Source organism: Heloderma suspectum, chromosome 4, assembly GCF_057233095.1.
Source record: "Heloderma suspectum isolate Gila_16-S chromosome 4, 16-S_ref, whole genome shotgun sequence".
Classification (NCBI taxonomy): domain Eukaryota; kingdom Metazoa; phylum Chordata; class Lepidosauria; order Squamata; family Helodermatidae; genus Heloderma; species Heloderma suspectum.
Window position 1 is genome coordinate 197,800,212 of NC_139461.1, and position 15,839 is coordinate 197,816,050.

The following is a 15,839-nucleotide window of genomic DNA, read 5'->3' on the forward strand; positions in this document are numbered from 1 at the left end:
ACCAAAGAATCTTGCAGACATTATGCCTCAGATTACAGAGCCTTGTGCTGTCGCCACCTGTGACCAATTGGAATGCAAATATTTAGTATGAGAAGCAGGACTCTGAGATTTTTTGACACACCATGAAATCTGATGAACTGTACAGGCCCCCCAGTACAGAACCCTGGGGCATTCTGGTGTTTAATGCACTCATTATTGTTCTAGGAAAGAGGGGGGGGGACAGACAGCAATAGAATGCACTAGATTTCCTGTATCTAAATTAAAATTGAAGATAGCAAAGTCATAAGAGTTCTTTCTATCTAGACAATAAAATTCTACAGCTCCAAAACCAAGAGTCACATGGATGTGGTTCACATATGCATGCCCAGTCACTTGGATACTATACCTAAATTTGTGAACTGACTCCAGTGATAGATAGCATTGCATCTGAAGATATGCAAGGAGAGATGATTCACTGACACATGCATGTTACAAATGTCTGTCAGCCCTAATAAGAGCCCCAGAATTAGGCACAATCCAACAACAAAAATTACAACTGAAGCCTAAAAATCAGAAAAGTGTTAAAACCTTCAGTTAAAAATTACTAAAAGCCAAATGGAATAATAACACATTCGTTATTAATTTCTTTTTAATTCTTTTTGTTATGTGTTTGGTTTTATTGTATTTCTTTTTATTATGTACATTGCCCTGACAGCTTAAGCTACAGGGCAACTCATAAGTCAAATAAATAAATAATTCAATGCTTGCCTAAATACCATCAAGGATTAGTATTTAGGCATATTCTCTCCTCCTTTGGAAGGGAATTCCAGAATCTGGGTGCTGCCACAGAAAAGGCTCTGTTTCATGTTCCCAATGACAAAAGTTCTTTTGGTAATGTACAGGGATAACCTGGTTTCAGTAATTTATGCTCTGGTAATCTCTAAATTAGATTACTGCAATGCACTCTATGTGGGGCTGCCCTTGAAGACTGTTCAGAAGCTGCAGTTTGTGCAAAATGCTGCAGTCAGATTAATAACTGGGACTGAGCACATAAGATTAATTCTGGCCTGCTTACATTGGCTGCCTGTATGTTTCCAAGACCGATTCAAGGTGCAGGTTTTAACCTTTAAAGCCTTACATGGCTTGGAACTGCAATACCTAATGGAACTCCTCTCCTGATATGAGCCTACCAGGACACTACGATCAACATCTGGGGCTTCCCTCCAAGTGCAGCTTGGACTTTGGCAACAAAGGAGAGGGCCTTCTCAGTGGTGGCCCCCCAACTTTGGAATGAGCCCCCCACTGAGGCCCTCCTGGCACCAACACTGTCATCTTTCCAACATCAGGTTAAGATTGCCCTCTACTCCCAAGGATTTAACGGCATTTAATGGCATATGATGGGGCACTTATGTCAGCTGCCTTGAACTGGTCTGCTATTGAAATTGTGTACTGAAATTGTTTTTAGCTATTTAATTGTTGTAAACTGCCCAGAGAGCTTCAGCTATTGGGCAGCGTAGAAATGAAATAAATGAATGAATTAATGTTTTTAATTTTGTACCTTAAAATTTTTAGACCATGTTTTATTATATTGCATTATGTTTTAATTTTGTATTTTTTTGTGAATTGTTGTGAACCAACCAGACAGCCTTGGCTTTAGGTGGTATACAAATTATTATTAATTATTATTGATTATTGTTATTATTGTTATTATTATTATTATTATTTCTGCTGCAAAGGCACATGGAAGGCAGAGATGGAAAGTCTGAGGGGACAATATGGGATCTTTTTTATTATGAAATTTTATTTTATTTCAAAATAAAGTTAAAATAAAGGCAACAAAAAGATGAACGTACATAATAATAAATCAAAATCACTAAAGAAACAAAGGAATTCACTAATTATACATTTTAATTTATAACTAATGTACTTATGGAACATTAACTACAGTAAAACAGCCTAAGTAGGAGCTCAATACCTAATGAAAGTAAAAATATAAGTTACACAACATATAAAAGGAGCAGGTTTGAATGTATGCTATTTTGTTTATATGTGTGTCTTAATCAGAAAAAAAAAAAACCTGGCTGGAATTTTATCAAATGTTTGAAGAGCTTCAACATAGGAAATAAATGGAAGCCATGGTGCCACAATATCATTCTTCAAGTTAGGATTCCTTGCTCACTGCACTTACTGAATAAGTTTGTACATACAAGATGGGATCTGATGTCTGATGTCACAGGGAGGCAGAAAGAAGAAGACAAAGATCATAAGACTGAAAATGGGGAACAAGTCTGAGTGGGGTGGCTACACATATACTGCCAAAAAAGAGGAAATGCATCCCCATAAAAGAGACAAAAGAGGTCACAGATTTGAATAACATTTGCATAAACATAGGTAGGTAGGTATGTAGGTATGTATGTATGTAGGTAGGTAGGTGGATGGATGGATGGATGTCAGGGCCAGAAATATTGGAACAAGGATAACTGTTTTGGCAGTTGGCCTCTGTATACCACCACATGGAAGTTGAAAGGAAACACACCCAGATGGGAGCGAAGTCAGGACTTTCAGCTGTAATTCAATGGGCTTGATAAAAGTGGGGCACTAACCATTCAGGAAGTACAGCCAGCAGCATACACCCCCCCTCCCATCATTGGTGGCCCATAAGTAATGGAACAAATGGCTGACAAGCAGCTGCATGGCCAGGTGTGGCCTGTTTCCAGGGTGCCCCATGACCAATCAAGCAGATGAAAGGCCTGGAGGTGGTTCTGAGTGTTACATTTGCATTTGGTAGCTGTTCACTGGAACTCCCAACATGAGGTCCAAAGAGTGGCCATGTGAGTGAGGAGGCCATCAGTAGGCTGAGGAAACAAAATAAACCCATCAGAGAGATAGCAAAAACAGTGGGAGTGGCCAATACAACAGTTTGGAACATCCTGAAAAGGAAGGAATTAACTGGCAAGCTCAGCAACAGCAAAAGGCCTGGAAGACCATGGAAGACCACTAAAGTGGATGACCGCAGAATTCTGCTCATGGTGAAGAGGAACCCTTTCACAACATCTAGCCAGGTCAAGAACACTCTTGAGGAGGTAGGCATGTCATTGTCAACATCTGCAGTGAAGAGACAGCTTTACGAATGTAAATACAGAGCTTCAGAACAAGGTGCAAACCACTGGGAACGCTCAAGAACAGAAAGGCCAGATTAGCTTTTGCCAGCAAACACCTAAAAAAGCCTGCCCAGTTCTGGAATAAGATTCTTTGGACTGATGAAACCAAGATTAACTTGTACCAGAATGATGGGAAGAGAAAAGTATGGAGAAAGAAAGGAACAGCTCATGATCCAAAGCATACCACATAATCTGTCAAACATGGTGGAGGCAGTGTTATGGCATGGGCATGTATGGCTGCCAATGGAACCGGGTCACTGGTGTTTATTGATGACCTGACTGCTGATCAAAGCAGCAGGATGAATTCTGAAGTGTATAGGGCTACACTTTCTGCTCAGATTCAGCCAAATGCTGCCAAACTGATTTGCAGTTTGCCAAACTGATTTGCAGTTTCATATTGCAGATGGATAATGACCCAAGACATACAGCAAAAGCTACCCAAGAGTTTCTCAAGGCAAAGAAGTGGGATGCTCTTCAATGGCCAAGTCAGTCACCTGATCTCAACCCAATAGAGCATGCTTTTCACTTACTGAAGACAGGGCTGAAGGCAGAAAGAGCCACAAACAAGCAGCTGCTGAAGGCAGCTGCAGTAAAGGCCTGGTGAAGCATCTCAAAGGAGGAAACTCAGCATTTGGTCATGTCCATGGGTTCCAGTCTTCAGGCAGTCATTGACTGCAAAGGGTTTTCATCCAGGTATTAAAGGTGATCCTTAAGTTTGAAATGATGTTGGTTTGTTCCACTACTTATGGGCCACCAATGATGGGGGCGGGGTATGCCACTGGCTGTCCTTCCTGATTGGTTAGTGCCCCACCTTTGTCAAACCCCTTGAATTATACCTGAAAGTCATGACTTCGCTCCCATCTGGGTGTATTTCCTTTCAACTTCAATGTGGTGGTGTACAGAGGCCAACTGCCAAAACAGTTATTCTTGTTCCAATATTTCTGGCCCTGACTGTATATATATGCAAATGTGGAAATAAATTCTATAATTTAAATAGAATTACAATACATCTTACCATAGTGGGAGGGACTATGACTAGGTGATCTTTTTACCTGTTGAGGGGCAACTTCCAGGCCCCTACTCTCCATTTTTATGAATCATTATATTTAAACCAATCTTGTAAGAGACAGCCCTTCAAACAGAGAACGCCTTCAAACACAGAATTCTCCTCTAACAACTTTTCAAATAGAGGACTTCACTCTGTAAAGTTGGACACATGGCCAACCTATGTCTGAAGAATTGGTGCATGGCTAAAAGCCACCTCACATATGATGGTTAAGCCTCTCCATTTACACTGTAGGTCAACATCTTCTTTTTGTGAGGTTTGATGGGCAGTTGTGTGTCTGAACACATATCTCCAGGAACAGACATGGTCTTAAATGCCAGAAAGCCTGTTCACCTTGCCTTTTAAAACACACAAATGCCCTTCAGATATTACAGAACAGACATTAGGCAGGATTGAGAAGTTGGTTTCACTTAGTTCCCACTTATATCAATGGGATTTAAGTTAATCATGGCTGACGTTTCACACTGATTTCAATGGGGCCTAAGTGCAACTAACTTAATATGGATCCAACCCACAGATGACACTTGGTAAGGCACATCTGGAACCTGGGTCCAGATAAGAATTGGAACTGAGACTGAACGAGAGAGAGAGAGAGAGAGAGAGAGAGAGAGAGAGAGAGAAGGGTGGGGGAATTACTAAAGGTGTCAGTGGCTTAATGTCATGGCCAATGGAATGAGAAGGGGGGGAAAATTACCCCACCTGGATTCAGTGAACTGAAGAGAGAGATTGCATTAGATGACTTACTAGCCATGGGAATCGTTTTTCCAGGACCTAGTTCCAAGAGCAAGCCTGGGACAACATATTGTACTGGTTTTGCCTGGAGCATCAGATGCCAAATGATGGCTTTAGTAAACTACTTACTAATTAATGAATTAATTAATTCAACTACTCCTTTCTACAGGATAGTCAAGGCAGGCTACCAGTTTTGTTTAAGAATATTACTAAGCTCATTCTTAAGCAAAATATATTTAACATAATAAAAATGCAGGCCAAAACAAACATGAACAACACAAAATACCTGCAATAGGAGAATTCCAGAATCAAACATTATAATACTAAAGTATTAACATGATTAAAAGTTTGCATTATATTCAAATGTAATAAGGAATATATGCTTTCATATGGGAAGGGAAACAGGAAGAGGGAGAGAGCACTGATCAAGTGATTCACTTGCAGCTGGAAATGAGGCTTTGAAAAATTGGAAGGGTCACCCAAATGGCTGCATTTCTCAGTAATAGCACTGAACAGGCTTTCAGATACTATTTGAACAAAGATATTTTCTGAAATGCTTTAATCATCACCAAATGGTTTAAACATACAGTACTATTTCTGTTCTATTATTTCATACCTAGCACATACTGCACCTAATAACATTGATTTCTACATAACTTTTTAAAAGAAACTCAGCATTAAAGGCTTCTTTAGGACTGAGAAGTTTAATAAACTTTTGTTTTATCTAACAAGTTCAGGAGTGAGATATAAATTAAGTGAGACACAGAGAAGGAGAATGTGGGGAGAGAGAATCCCATGGTGACATTTTTGGTTTGGGGTTTGTTTGTTTTAAAAAACCTCCCTTTGACAAGTAATTACGCTTTAACAATGTTCATTTTTATGCTTTCAAAGTTGGGCAATCTGGTGAATGAACATTGACTAAAAAACCAACATAAATTCTATCAAACTTAGCATCTACTTGGTTCAGAAGATAGTACATGCGTAAAGAAAGAAACCTCCTTGCACATCAAAACACACACACACACACACACACACTGATGTTGCAGACTTCAAGCTTCCTAAAAAGAAGTTGTTTGAGAATATTGATTATTTGTTGTTGTTCAGTCGTTCAGTCGTGTCCGACCCTTTGTGACCCCATGGACCATAGTACGCCAGGCCTTCCTGTCCTCCGCTCTCTCCCGGAGTGTGCTCAGGTTCATATTCATTGCATCGGTGATGCTATCTAGCCATCTCATCCTCTGCTGTCCCCTTCTCCTTTTGCCTTCAATCTTTCCCAGCATCAGGGTCTTTTCCAGGGAGTTTTCTCTTCGCATTAGGTGGCCAAAATATTTGAGCTTCAGCTTCAGTATCTGTCCTTCCAATGAGCACTCAGGGTTGATTTCCTTTAGGATTGACTGATTTGACCTCCTTGCAGTCCAGAGGACTCGTAAGAGTCTTCTCCAGCACCACAGTTCGAAAGCATCGATTCTTCGGCGCTCAGCCTTCCTTATAGTCCAGCTCTCACAGCCATACATTCCTACTGGGAAAACCATAGCTTTGATTAGACGAACCTTTGTCGGCAAGGTGATGTCTCTGCTTCTTACTATGCTGTCTAGGTTTGCCATAGCTTTCCTCCCAAGGAGCAAGTGTCTTTTAATTTCATGGCTACAGTCACCGTCTGCGGTGATCTTGGAGCCCAAGAAAGTAAAATCTGTCACTGCTTCCATTTCTTCCCCTTCTATATGCCAGGAAGTGATGGGGCCAGATGCCATGATCTTCGTTTTTTTAATGTTGAGTTTCAAACCAGCTTTTGCACTCTCCACTTTCACCCTCAACAAGAGGATCTTTGGATCCTGTTCGCTTTCTGCCATTAGGGTGGTATCGTCTGCGTAACTGCGGTTGTTGATAATTCTCCCGGCAATCTTAATTCCGACCTGTGACTCATCCAACTAGGGATGACAGAGAATTTCTCCACAAATCTCGGGGAGGCCGAATGCCAACGCATTCGGGCCCCCGAAACTGGCGGTAAAATTCTCCGCCACCCCCCCCGGGATGGGACTTACCTCCCTCGAATGTCCCTCTCAGCGGCGGGTCCCGGCGGCGTTTCGGCAGGGGCGGGGGCGGGGGCCGGTTTTCCAACCGGCTGCCGCTGCAGCCATTACAAAGTGAATTAAAAAAAACACACACACACACGTGATTTACGTAGCCTATCACGGCTGACTTTGGAAATCTAGCCGTGATAGGCTACGTAAATCGTTACGTAGCCTATCACGGGTGTGGTTTGTTTGTTTTTAAATTCACTTTTTTATTTCGCAGCCAAGGAGACGGGGCGCTTCTCCCCGGCCTGAATTTCGTCCAGGCGAGGCGGAGCGCCTCCCCCCCCGGGCTGAATTTCAGCAAGGCGGGGCGCCTCCGCCCCTGGCCTGAACTTCGGGGGGAGAACCGAAGCACCTCCCCCCCACCGCGAAGCAAGCTGCGGGACCAGGTAAGTGACTTTCGTACATCCCTACATCCAACCTGGCATTTCTCATGATGTACTCTGCATATAAGTTAAATAAGCAGGGCGACAATATACAGCCTTGTCGTACTCCTTTCCCAGTTTTGAACCAATCGATTGTTTCATGTCCGGTTCTTACTGTTGCTTCTTGACCCTCGTACAGGTTTCTAAGGAGACAGGTAAGGTGGTCTGGTACTCCCATCTCTTTAAGAATTTGCCACAGTTTGTTGTGATCCACACAATCAAAGGCTTTAGCGTAGTCAATGAAGCAGAAATAGACATTTTTCTGGAATTCTCTTGCTTTCTCCATGATCCAGCGAATGTTGGCGATTTGATCTCTAGTTCCTCTGCCTCTTCGAAACCCAGCTTGTACTTCCGGTAGTTCTCGGTTCACATAATGCTGAAGCCTAGCTTGTAGGATTTTGAGCATAACCTTGCTGGCATGTGAAATGAGCGCAATTGTACGGTAGTTTGAAGACTCTTTGGCTTTGCCCTTCTTTGGAATTGGAATGTAAACTGACCTTTTCCAGTCTTGTGGCCATTGTTGAGTGTTCCAAATTTGTTGGCATATTGAGTGCAGCACTTTAACAGCATCATCTTTTAGGATCTTAAATAACTCAGCTGGAATACTGTCATCTCTGCTAGCTTTGTTGTTAGTAATGCTTCCTAAGGCCCACTTGACTTCACTCTCTAGGATGTCTGGCTCAAGTTCAGTGACCGCACTATCATGGCTATCAGGGACATTCAGATCTTTCCTGTATAGTTCTTCTGTGTATTCTTTCCACCTCTTCCTAATCTCATCTGCTTCTGTGAGGTCCCTGCCTTCTTGGTCCTTTATCATGCCCATCTTTGCACAAAATGTTCCCTTGATATTTCTGATTTTCTTGAAAAGATCTCTAGTCTTTCCCATTCTGTTGTTTTCCTCGATTTCTTTGCATTGTTTATTTAAGAAGGCCTTCTTGTCTGTCCTTGCTATTCTCTGGAAATCAGCATTCAGTTGCGTATATCTTCCCCTTTCTCCCTTGCTTTTCGCTTCCCTTCTTTCCTCAGCTACTTGTAAAGCCTCATCAGACAGCCATTTGGCTTTCTTGCATTTCTTTTTCTTTGGGATGGATTGAGTTGCTGCCTCCTGAACAATGTTACGGACCTCCGTCCATAGTTCCTCAGGCACTCTGTCTATCAGGTCTAATCCCTTAAATCTATTCGTCACTTCCACTGTATATTCATAAGGGATATGATTTAGGTCATACCTGAATGGTTTAGTGGTTTTCCCTACGTTCTTCAATTTAAGCTGAAATTTTGCAACAAGAAGCTCATGATCTGAGCCACAGTCAGCTCCAGGTCTTGTTTTGACTGACTGTATAGAGCTTCTCCATCTTTGGCTGCAAAGGACATAATCCATCTGATTTCGATATTGACCATCTGGTAATGTCCATGTGTAGAGTCGCCCCTTGTGCTGCTGGAAAAGGGGGTTTGCTATGATCAGCGTGTTCTCTTGGCAAAACTCTATTAGCCTTTGTCCTGCTTCATTTTATACACCAAGGCCATACTTGCCTGTTATGCCGGTGATTTCTTGACTTCCTACTTTAGCATTCCAATCCCCTATGATGAAGAAGACATCTTTTTTTGGTGTTAGTTCTGGAAGGTGTTGTAGGTCTTCATAGAACCGATCAACCTCAGCTTCTTTGGACTCAGGGGTTGGGGCATAGACTTGAATTACTGTGATATTGAATGGTTTGCCTTGGATTCGTACTGAGAATCCAAGGCAAATCATTTTTAAGATTGTACCCCAGTACTGCTTTTCCCACCCTTTTGTTGACTGAGTGCTACTCCATTTCTTCTAAGGGATTCTTGCCCACAGTAGTAGATATAATGGTCACCTGAATTAAAGTTCGCCCATGCTTGTCCATTTTAGTTCGCTGATTCCCAAGATGTCGATATTCAATCTTGCCATCTCATGTTTGACCACCTCCAGCTTACCTTGGCAAGAATACTGGAGTGGGTTGCCATTTCCTTCTCCAGTGGACTACATTTTGTCAGAATTCTGCACCATGACTTGTCCGTCTTGGGTGGCCCTGCACGGCATAGCTTATGGCTTCACTGAGTTACACAAGCCCCTTCGCCACAACAAGGCAGTGATCCATGAAGGGGTATTAGTTAATAATTAAGTATTAATAGAGCTATTAATATGGAAGCTTCTGGATACATATCTGAGTGCTGTTAGGCTGCTTAAATTTAGTCATGGTGCTGAACTCCATAATGGGGGTGTTGGTGGTTTCAAAATGCTAATTATTTTAGTTTCACACACACACACACACACACACACACCTCATGTTGAATCAGGCATAGAGCCCTCTAGAATTTAGGCATGGGCACATGTTGTCCTTTTACTTACAGGAGGTGATGTGGTCAAGAGTCAAAAGAAGTCCATTCTGAGCAGAGCTAAAACTTTTCTAGAACTTTCTAGCAATCGCAGCAGCATCCAGTGCCACAAGAAGCCATGGAAACCACATCCAGTGACTCTTAGCTACCCCGGATTATGTAGCACTCCTTGTAACAGCATCTAAGGATGCTTGCTCATTTACCTAATGCATTCCTATCCCACTTTTCTTCCATGGAACTCAAGCAGAGTCTGTCATCCAGGCACTGACCAGATCTTCTTAGCTTCAGCAAGGCTGCTGCATCATGTGCCTTCAAACTATGCCCTGAGGCCATGGAAAATGTTCCTGCCATTCATTCCCACGTTGATTTGGGCTTCTGCTCAGGGCAAAATTCAAGGGCATCCTTCCCCAACCCTCCAGATGTTTTTGATTGCAATTCTATCAGCCCCATCCAGCATAGCCAGTGGTCACATATACTGGGAGTCGTTGTCCAAAACTTCTGGAGGGCACCAGGTTTCTGAAGGCTGATGCAGGGCATAACAGAAGCCCTATCATAAACTCTCCCCACTGCCACCACCAGGTAAATTTGGGAGAGAGAAGAAATGAGCAGAAGGATCACAAGAGGTGGTCATTGGGAGGTCTCTAACCCCCATCATTCCTCTTATGGCTTCATCATAAGAGGAAAGCAGCAGCGAGTGTATCTGAAATAAAGAACAAACTATTTCAAAATAATTTTAAAATAATCCATTTTAATCTGACTCATTCCAAATCAGGCTGGCTGAGTGGGGGGCTTTGCCCATCCTGACTGTAATCCCATTAATGTCAACAGCATTTAAGCAGCCTTTGGCTGCTAGCCTGAAGCTGGGAACTGCACGTATACCCACGATACACAGCAGGCCATCCGTTTGGTATTCAGATCATCTGTTCAACAGAGAGCAATAAATATATTCAGGGCAGAGATTCTCAATATGCTGAATTCTGCACTTGCGTTCAGTAATAATCATAATCCAAGTTTCTATTTTTCATGGTGTTCCTTAAAACATAAGAGATACGCTGATCCCATTTGTTGGCACTGGAACAAATAACGAGCTACTTAGTTATTTTAATGTGTTGTGAATACTGTGGTCGTAAGGCTTCCTGCACCAGGAAGGTCACTACGAAGGATGGGGCAACTCTGCCAGTCCCAGCATGACATTTCACCAGTGCTGAAGGGACATGGCTCCAGCACTGCGGCCAGAGAGACTAGCAAAATGCTTTTTAAGACCAGCATACCAATCATTCTAAAAATGGTCTAGTACCACTGCAGTCAGAGTTATGTTGGGATTAGGCAATGAACAGAGTGCTTCAGATTTTAAAGAGTAATGACAAAGCACTTTAGAGGCAGGGATGTCAGAGAATTCCGCCACGGATCTCGGTGAGGCCGAATGCCAGTGCATTCAGCCCCCCGAACTCCGTGGTGGAATGGCCTGCCACCCCCCGGCCCCCCTGCGGATCCCCCCCGGGACAAGACTCACCTGGGGCGGATGTTCCGGGTGGCGGCGGCTCCGGCGGCTGGTCTGCCGACCGGCTGCCGCCACCGCCATTTCTACTCTTGTAAAAGAAAAAAAGAAAGAAAGAAAAAGAAAGACGTGATAGGCTACATAAAGATTTATGTAGCCTATCATGACTAGGTTTAAAAAAAAACGACATGATAGGCTACGTAAATCTTTACGTAGCCTATCATGACTGGGTGGGTTAAAAAAAAAACCGCGTACGCAAATGGCGGCGGCTACAGCCACTGCCATTTGCGTTCCTTATTTTTGCCCTATTAATCTACGTAAATATTTACATAGACTATGACGGCGAAAATCAGGGGGAACGCAAATAGCGTAGCGGATGCTATTTGTGTCCCTTTTTGATTCCCCGTTTTAGCCTACGTGTAAATATTTACATAGGCTAAAATGGGGATTCAAAAAGGGACGCAAATAGCACCCGCTACGCTATTTGCGTTCCCCTTGATTTTCTCCGTCATAGTCTACGTAAATATTTACGTAGACTAAGAGGGCAAAAATAAGGAATGCAAATGGCGGCGGCCGTAGCCGCCATTTGTGTACGCGGTTTTGTTTTGTTTTTTTTACCTAGAGCCCTCCGCGGCCGGAAATCCGGCTGCAGACGGCTCTTGCCTGGCCGGGCCTGGCCGGCTCCTCCGCGGAGCTGCTGCGGAGCACAGCCGGCCTCGGAGTATTCCGGGGGGGAGGTACGGAGTGCCTCCCCCCCCGGCGAGGATTCCGGGGGGAGGGACGGAACGCCCCCCCCACCATCAACATAATCCGCAAACAGGTAAGTGACTTTCGTACATCCCTATTCAGAGATGAATTCAGGATAGCTGCAGGCAGGCACAGCATACGTAGTTCTTATTATCCTAAGGGCTGTGCACGGCCCCCTGATCCACTTCGGATCCTCAGAAGTGACCCCTATCCTCCTCGGACCGATTCGGACCCCCTCCGCTCCGACTCGGATCCAAATCCGAAGTGAGATTCGGATATTCGGATCACCCATTTTTGACGTTTTCCCATTGATTTGCATGGAAAAACACAAATGGTCATAACCTTTTTTGTTTTTATGATACAGGCATGAAATTTGGGGGCCTCTCCACCTATCTGGAGGGTGGCCACCTGCAAAATTTCAAACAGTCGTTTTTGTGCTAGGCGGAGTTAAAATCTGATGTTCTCCACAGAAACGTAAAGCAAGGCGCTGTAATTTCTGTCTGTTTCCATGCCCACATGTGACACCTCGGCCCCTCCCAGCACCTCGAAGGCATCGCACCCCCCAAAGTCCAGGCACTTTGGCCCACTGCCTTGTGTGCTAGGTGCAGGTTGAATTTGATATTCCCAGAAACTCAGACCAAATTCAGAAGGGAAAGTGTGTTGAAGGAGAAGTCCCTAATGTCTGCTGCAGGTTTCTTTGAAGTGCAAAACAACCCTTATTCAGAAGAATCACCAGCTCAGCCTCTCTATGGCTGAATATGTACATTACCTGGCAGACAGGCTGGAAGCGGTTATTTTTTAAAATCTGCTTTTGTTTATTTCTAGCACACACACTAAATGAGTATTTTGAATGTATCTTACCCAGCGGTTGTTGCTTTGGGCACAGCTAAAGTTTGATTTTCTCCACAAAAACTCTCAAAGCAAAGAGCTGTAAATTCTCCCTGTTTCCACATATGCATGTGACACCTGGGCCCCTCCCAGCTCCCCTCGAGGGAATTGCACCCCCCAAAGCCCAGGCAGTTTGGCCCACTGGCATGTGTGCTAGGCGCAGGTGAAATTCAAGTTTTTCCAGGAAAACTCCCAAAGCAAGGAGCTGTAACTTCTCCCCACCTCTGCCCCTGCCAACACCCCGAAGATGCCTCACATAGCTCTGAACTGCTTTGCCGCGTAGTGTACTGTTCTTGGAATAAGAAGGTAACTATTATAAATACTATGTGTCTTGTGCTTTTTCAACATTGTCTTGAAATTTGGACATATAGTGTTGGTGGAACAACCACCTAGCACACACACACACATGGACACAGACACACATGAGCTAAAGAAAAGCAGAACTACCTAAGCAAATAATGGGTGTCTTTAATTGCTTTATATTTCATGTTTTTTTATGGAAGGCAGGTTAACTTCAAGAAATACGAGATGACAGCAGAGGCAATAAGAGAAGAGCCAAGAGCAATGTAATAATATAATATAATATAATATATATTAATATAATATATAATAATAAAAAACCTTCTTTGATTTCTGTTTTGGGAGGATCAACACACAGACCGTTCACTTTTCAGCATGGGGGGGGGGCAGGAACACTTCACACATTGGCTGCTATAATATGCCTTTCTTTCTGAATTTAGAAAGAAAAAACTAAATGCTTGAATATCACTTAAAAGGGGGAGTGGATGAGAGAGGAACATGCCCAGAAGTAAATGTTTGCTTTTAAAAATCGAAATAAGACTGGGTTTGTAAAAAGCTAAAAGGGACAGAGTTGACTGACAACAACGACAAAGAAATAGAACAGAGAAAGCAGAAGTAAGGGTTGATATTAAATAACAAATGTAGCCTTTTCCGGAGTCCAAAATCGAGATAAACAAACACACACAGGAATGGTGGGGGAGGGGAGTACAGCAGTATCTTGCAAGGAAAAGTTATGTTAGTTTGAAAAAATATGGAAAGGAGAGATGAATTTACGCAAATACAAATAACTGACGAGGTGGAGGTAAAAAGAAATAGGAGAAGGAAGCTGGAAGAGGTGCTGCAAGACACCATCTCAAAGGGGATGGACGATCAAGGAGCGAGGGAAGGGAACACTCCCAGTACAACCAAGCTGTTTCCTTTTAATTTAAATTTTGAGGAAAGCCTAATGGCGATCAAAATCGAATAAACTGAAGGAACAACTCCTAGGAATGCATGTGCACACACACGCACAAACTATCATTTACCACAGCAGCCCAAAGACACAGCTAGCACAATAACTGAATGCAGTCTTTCGCCATAGCATATATACCCCCTTCCTCTACCACTCTCTCTGATTGGAGACTGCTGGCATTGGTTCTGGCGGAGAGTTCCTATTTGCCAAAGCACTCTCCCTCCCTCCTCCTGTGCTTGCCTTCTTGCCTCCCCCTGCCTTCCTCCATCTGCTCGCCTTCCCACTGCCTCCCTCCCTCTCTCCCTCTCCCTCCCTCCCTCCCTCTCTCCCTCTCCCTCCCTCCCTCCCCCTCCCCCTCCTCCTCCTCACACCCCTCTGCGTGAGTGTTTAGATGTTGATACATTTTGGAGACAACCTATCTGGACTGCTCAGGCATTAAGCAGAGCTCCGAATATACGAGGTGGAGGAGGCGGTTCATGGGGGGGGAGCAATTTGCCCCAGGGTGCCCTCTGACCCACCTCATATCACAAGCCCGCTTTGCCTTGTTATTTGGGCTTCATAACAAGGCGGTGCACAGCCCTAATTATCCTGGAGTCTCAGTACTGAACCTTTCACTTGTTATTCAGAAATATTCATAACATTACATTTCAGATTATTTTTTTAAAATTGTAGTTTAATCAAAAGATAAAGGGTTGAATCCAGTGTAGCACTTAGCAAAGTTCTGCTCACGCTGTCAGAAGGGGGCAGGGAGGTTATCTTTGGGATTCATCCTTTCACTGCAGCCCCCCATGCCTCCTGAACAAGCTGTTCTAGAGGGCTTGGGGGTCTTTCAAAGCAGCATGACAGCAGTACAGGGAGCTGCAGAGAAAAGGGGGAATTGTGAAGATCACCTCCCCACTCGATTCCTCCAGTGCGGAGCCTCCACTGGATCCCAGTGCCTTCTGTTAATAGGAGCCTTTCCATTCACATAATTTCCAATCTGGATTCAACCTTGGATCCTACATACACACACACACACACATGCACACACACACACACACACACACACACACTGTTAAATACATTACAGCATGCTCTGGAATGCCTCAGATTTTGTTGTTGTGTTTGTTTGGCTCATGTCTTCGCCTGTGTGCTTAGTGTTCCATGATGGCCCACAAGGAGCTACAATTTCATAGCAGTGCCTTCATGTGATCTGTGGGGGTCTACCTTCTTTTTGAGTTAGAATTCCACTCCTGAAATATTTAATATTAGGACAAATATATCTATGTAACATTTCTACATATGTCACTGAGGCTACAATCCTACACACTCTTACCTGTGAACAAGTCCCACTGAACTCGACAGGGATTAATTCAGAGTAGACATATATAGGATTGCACTGAGAAAGGCTCAGAGGCCCGCTTCTGAGTGTCCTCACCCTGAGGTGAGGAAGGTGATGAGGGAGGATAGCCTTCTTAGTGGTGGTGCCATGCTTATGAGTGCTTTTGCCAGGGAGGCTCACCTCATTCCTACTCCTGATGCCTTTTAGGTGAAGGTTTTTTGTTGTTTTTTTAAACAACTTAGCTTTTTAACTCTCAATTTTACTGTATTATTTGAATGCTACTTTCTCTTGTCTCGAGTGTCTGTATGTTTGTTTACTGATTTTACTTTGTATTTTA

The 15,839-nt window shown here is 43.5% G+C and overlaps 1 protein-coding gene across 6 annotated transcripts in view; it reads right to left on the reverse strand.

The window, feature by feature from the left end:
* The window catches only part of DPYD (dihydropyrimidine dehydrogenase), a 761,638-nt gene that overhangs the window by 587,816 nt on the left and 157,983 nt on the right, over positions 1–15,839 (reverse strand). The window contains exon 2 of one of the 6 annotated variants that reach the window (XM_084851881.1): positions 10,000–10,496. The exons of the other annotated variants lie outside the window; for them this stretch is intronic. The gene's annotated coding sequence lies outside the window, so the exon portion shown is untranslated. The remainder of the gene's footprint in view (positions 1–9,999; positions 10,497–15,839) is intronic. 6 annotated transcript variants of the gene reach the window in all.